Raw genomic sequence first — 6,000 nt, forward strand, 5'->3', positions numbered from 1 at the left:
CTTGATGCCATCTAATCAGCGTAATAATTTGCTTTCAATTCACAAAATCAATTTGATACCTACAGAGGGAGATTCACTGTTATTTACCCTAATTAGTAGTTACTCTAATTAATTACAGATTAATCAGTGTAGTTAATGTTTGTACAGTGCTTGGAACATGTACAGCACTACACATGCAAAATATTATTAATTAAACTAGACATATCTATATCCCAGGCTGTGCTGGTTAAGTGTTTTCTAAAGGCCAGACTCTCATACTACTACTTGCATTGAATCGTCCCTTGTTCCGTGAGCAGTGCTAGTGATTTCAGTGGGACACCTCGCACAGTAAAGAGCTTCTGGGTGTGAAAAAGGGCTGAAGGAACTGACCCTGTCTCTCACCCCCAGCCAGTTTAGATGTGGATTGATAAACAATACGGGGACTTTTAACTTAGATTTTTGGAAAATCATTTGGCAGAGAGACCAGGTATTGGGGAAAAAATGGTGTTGCACTTTAAAAGGAGGAAATTAACAAGCTGCTGAATTTAGCAGTCAAGCCATGCTCATAGGTTATGAAAAAATGGATATTGCTGCAGGGAGATACAGTGAAACCCATCCATGCTTCTGATCCCTTCCAAGAGGCAGTCACCCTCAGGACCTGCTAGTGAGCTACTCTCCTATACTAGGCTACCTGGGAGGGATAGCTCAGTAGTTTGTGCATTAGCCTGCTAAACCCAGGGTTGTGAGTTCAATCCTTGAGGGGGCCATTTAGGGATCTGGGGCAAAAGTCTGTCAGGGACAGTACTTGGTCCTGCTGCGAAGGCAGGGGACTGGACTTGATGACCTTTCAAGGTCCCTTCCAGCTCTATGAGATAGGTATGTACAAGGCTAAATACCTTTGAGGATATGGGCCCCTGTGAAAAGCAGGGCTGTGGGCAGCATATTGCTGCTAACACACTGCCCACTACAGAGGCTGCAGTTGTGTGCTCTATGCCTGCTCAATAGCCACCCTAACCCAAAACCGCCCAGCTGCTGCATGGAAAAGCCATCAATGAACCAGGAAGGCACTGAGAAAGTGCCCAAGGGGAAGGTTTGGGAGGCAGAATAAAGTAATACAAGGCCGGTGAGACTGACAGGGAAATAGCAGGGGAGGTAACCTAGGGCCAGGCAGAGACAGGACATGTTAAGCAGCAGAGGTAGGCTAACTGAGACTATGTAGCTTGTGGGCAAGACAGCTTTATTGTACTTTGGTTTACCCAGCAATGGACTTTGAAGCAGCGGACAAAGCCAACGTGCCCAGCGCTGTTCCAGTTGGGTAGCATGGAAACAAAGAGCTAGCTTAAAGCCCAGTGCCGCTGATATTGTTATCACAGGTGGCACCAGTTGTTGGTGTTACACCAAGTCTTCCAGGTTAGTGTTCTTAGTGTGAGAGCAAGTTTTGCCTCTTGGGCAGGCGTGATGTGTTAGTTTGGGGTACACGGTTAAGAGGAAAGTATGGGAACAGCAGGAGAGTTTGCGTTATACCTTGGTTCTGATTAGAGTCAATATTTGAGACAGGGAACCAGGCATTGTTGTTGGACTGAGATGCTTGGAAGGCAGGCTTGCCTGCATGCTGTTTGACCACCTCATTCCAGGACTGGTGGAGAGTGTAAAGAAAGCCAGTTACACCTAGAACATATCCAGACCCCACATCTCTGAGTTCTCCTCCTGAGCGAAGCTGACCTGCAAGGCCCTGGACATCTGTCACTGCTCAGCAGAGAGGTAACACTGGTTTCAGATTAGGATACTGGGATCAGAAAAACAGATGACAATATCCTGGGTGAAATTAGGGCTTTTGTTCCACAGAACAGAATTGAAAGGATTTCTGTGGCGCGATTGTTAAATTACATAATGGACTGGCAAGAAAGAGCCTTGTACATAGGCTGGACCTGAGGTGCGTTTACACTGCGGCCCCTTTTCATGGTGTAAAGGAGCACAAGTGTAAATAAGAACCAGTCCTTCACTTATACATGTCTGAAGTGATTATACCCATGCTAGATGGGCACTGACATAACACAATCAGGCCCAATTCTGTCGGAAGGATGGTATTTTTCATCCATCCCTCATTTTACGTTGTTGGTGGGTTATTTTTCCCCTTTCTGGATTATTCCTGTTGTTCTACAGTGCCCGGTTGTTCTTCTGCCATTGTTAGTGTGGGAAGAGCTGCGCCAAGAGCTGGTGCCTACATCTAAAGGCTTTGGGCTTGTGCCCGTCTGTAGTAGCAGGGAGATCCATGGTCCAAGGCCTTTACATATGAAAAAATACAAGGTGCTTTGAGTTGTGGGTTGTTTCTCCAGTTTAAAAACAAACAAGAGGCAAATGGTGCATTCTAAGAAATAGGCTTCTTGGTCCCTCCCATCTCATTTGGGACTAGAGTGTGTCTTGCACTACAGGCCTTCATAAGCTAGTATGACCTCCCTTTACACACTGGCACGGGAGTAAGCCGGTGCCATGGGCTCATTTACGCCACTCTGAGATGGGATAATGCGCAGGGAGTGGGTGGGCAGAACCTTGGCCCTGTCCATCCAATGCACGGCCCAACGCAGCAGAGTCATCCTGGGGCTGTTGTAATGACTATTGGTATGAGGCCAGGCGCGGGGAGGAATTGTACCTTAGCAGGGTATCTAGGGTGACCAGACAGCAAGTGTAAAAAATCAGGACAGGGGGCGGGGGGTAATAGGACCCTATATAAGAAAAAAAACCCAAAATCGGGACTGTCCCTATAAAATTGTCCCTATAAGGCTAGGTCTACACTACCCACCTGAATCGGCGGGTAGAAATCGACCTCTTGGGGATCGATTTATCGCGTCCCGTCGGGACGCGACAATCGATCCCCGAATCGACGCTCTTACTCCACCAGCGAAGGTGGGAGTAAGCGCCGTCGACAGGAAGCTGCAGAGGTCGATTTTGCCACCGTCCCTACAGCGGGGTAAGTCGGCTGCGATACGTCGAATTCAGCTACGCTAGTCGCGTAGCTGAATTTGCGTATCTTAAATCGACACCCCCCGCCCCCCCCCCCGTAGTGAAGACGTAGCCATAAAATAAGGTTATCTTTGAGTCCTGGTGCAGCCTAAGGCAACACCTTTTGCTCAGGGCTGTGTCTAAAGGCACCATCTAGCCCTTTGTGGACACAGTTGTGCGTTATTCCTGTTATTCAATGGACATGGGCATTTGCTGTAGCGATACAAATTCTCTGTGTCACGCAATACAGCGCATGTATCACCACATAGACTAAAAATCCTTCTAATGTGTCTCGTGGTCAGGCTCATCTCACTTAAGGGACATGACCAATAACATGGCTGAATGACTAGTTGACACATACTTAGGCAGTCATCTGTTACAACAGCCATAGACATTCAGCCCTGCTGGCTGGCATTAACTTGCAGCACGGACTGCCACCGCTTCACTTTGGCATTGCTTAGGAGTTTCTGTGAAAAGGGATTGTCATCCAATTGGTTTCTTGCTTGGATCCTCCAAAGCCCAGATATCTCCAACGCTGAATAAAAAAGATATTGACTTGCTGCTAGCGCTCAACAGCTTTTACCTAGCTCCCCTTTCAGAACGCCCCATGTCGGCTGGTATTGGGAGTCCAAGGCAGGGTCATGCTCAGTAAACGGGAGCCCTATCTATTATGAAATACAGGTGAATGGAATGACTGCGTGCGTTCTCACACTGCAGTCAAAGACAGTAGCTGCGAGGTAGGTTTGCACCAATGTAGAACTCTTGTCATGTGTGGAGAACCTCACCACCACAGTGAGACATTGGCCCAGAGCCTCAAAAGGTATTTAGGTGCCTAACTCCAGGCACCTAAATACTTTTAAGGAACTGTGCCATTGTTCCTCAGACTTCCTCATCAGCAAAAGTGGTGCAGTCACTGACAGCCCTTAAGTCTTGGATTCAAAGAGGACCCATGGAAAGCCGGTGGGAATTGTGTGCTTAATTCCCTTACACTCATTCGAAAATCCCAGGCTAAGTGTCTGCTCCCATATGGAGCTGCATAGTGAGGTGGCCATGGGCCTGCCTCTTGCCCCCCCTTTTTGAGTGAACAGGGAGCAGTGCTTGAGGGGATACACGCTGGGGAGGATCTCAGGATCTGGTCACAAGCTGTCCCTAGCTGATTAGCCACAAAATCCTTCATCACTAGTCAGTAGGTATTTTGCACAGTATTGTACAGTAGTCTATCTGCCGCTCTTTTCTCTGAGCAGTTTCAATACTATAGCGGCACGGCAGAAAAGGATACACCTGCAGTCATCTCAGCAAAGCAGAGCGTGACCAGCTCATGTTAACATCCCTGTCCAGCTAAATGTTTGACTAGCCATGCAAAAGGAGTGTATTCCAGTCCCTTCAGAGAAGGCAGTGCGGCCTTACGGATAGGCTAGTCATGAGGCCTGGATTCTGGGCCCAGCGCTGCTAATGAACTACTGAGACAAGGTGAGTGGACCAACTTCTGTTTGTGAGAGAGAGAGACAAGCTTTATTACTTCCCCCACCTTGTCGCTCTACTAGCCTGGGACCGACATGGCTACACCCACACTGCATAATGACCTACTGAGTCACCTTGGGCAAGTCACCGGGTCATACCTCTGTGTTCCCACCCCTCCATTGTCTGGCTCAGCTACCCAGGCCCCAGTTCAGGAACACACTTGAGCACGTGATTAAAGTTAAGCGCATGTTTAAAATACAGTCTTGACTGGGAATGCTCTCCTGAATCGAGGTCTAGATTGCAAGCTCTTTAGGGCAGGGACTGTGTCTCAGTATGTGTTTGTACAGCACCTTGATCTGGGTTAGACACTAGCGTAATACAAATAGGGGGAGATTTTCAGAAGCACCTAAGGGTTTTAGGAGCACAAACGCCATTGAGTCCTCCCCCATAATAAATGCTAATAATAATGTAGTCCACAGTAAGTTTTATTAACAATTTTCCAGGACAGAAAGAGTTAAACTGTGATTTTTACCTTCCAGTGAGCTGTCGAGTCTCTCCATTTGTATATTTCCAAAGATAAGCACACACGTCTCAATGTATTTATTTATTTTAATATTTTGTGGTTCTCTTCCCCTTTTAATTAATCACAGCCCTGGGCCAGGCAGACCCATTAACTACTCGTAGGCCTTTCAGAGATATAGTTGCAGATGCAATTTAATTTCTTGACCCATGATCGATAGCAATTAATAGCATCTCTTCAATCCTGTTGAAAGATTCATGTGGGGCTCCCAGAATCTGCCATCTCAAGAGAAAGGTGTCGGAGACATATGTTATTAGATCCAGGAGCACAGCCCAGTCTTTCTCCTCTTCTAAAGCTGACACGCATGGCTCAATTTCTTAGTGCCTGATTTTCAGTGAGTTTTCTGCACCTGCAATTGTGCCTTGCTATGAGCTGTGTATGTCCATAAACCCAAGGGGGAGAGGTATCTCTAATGTGACTGCAGGGATGTTCCAGTGGGAGGTCTAGGGACCTGGACAGCCTTTTAGGAGCTGGCATAGTCAGCAGATGCTGCTCAGATCCATCTAGCAGCTGTGGAGAGGCTGGATTGTAGCCCTAAGATCCAGCACGCCCAAGGGCCAGTGCAGGAGCTCGAGTGTCACTCTCAATCTGGTCTCTGGTTCCCCCTTGCTCCAGAGGGGCAGCACTTGTCACCGATTACTGCCCTTTCTGAACGGGCTCCAGTGTGCAGGCTAATGGAGCCAGCGCTCTGCCCACCCCTCTCCCACTTGTGCGAAGCCCTCCTCTCGGCCCTGTGGATCCAGGGCTGTGACCAGCCCCATGCAGTGGGGCCAGGGGGTTCAGACATCTCCCTCCCCTGCATGGCAGAGCAGCCAGGCTCATGATTAAAAGATGGCAGCGAGCCAGGTTCAGAACAGGCAGCAAGGGATCAACTCCTCTTAGTGCCTGTTACAGCGTCGGTCTAATAACTGCTCTGGGAACAGTTGAGGGGATAGAGGGGGAACACCAGGGGCTGAGGGGATGGAAGGGCAGCATGGGGG

At 48.3% G+C, this 6,000-nt stretch overlaps 1 protein-coding gene across 1 annotated transcript in view; it reads left to right on the forward strand.

The window, feature by feature from the left end:
- VWC2L (von Willebrand factor C domain containing 2 like) overlaps window positions 1–6,000 on the forward strand; it is a 145,313-nt gene that overhangs the window by 101,644 nt on the left and 37,669 nt on the right. The gene's annotated exons all lie outside the window — the stretch shown is intronic.

The sequence above is a fragment of the Terrapene carolina genome, unplaced genomic scaffold, assembly GCF_002925995.2.
Source record: "Terrapene carolina triunguis isolate 2854851 unplaced genomic scaffold, T_m_triunguis-2.0 Scaffold62, whole genome shotgun sequence".
NCBI lineage: Eukaryota > Metazoa > Chordata > Testudines > Emydidae > Terrapene > Terrapene triunguis.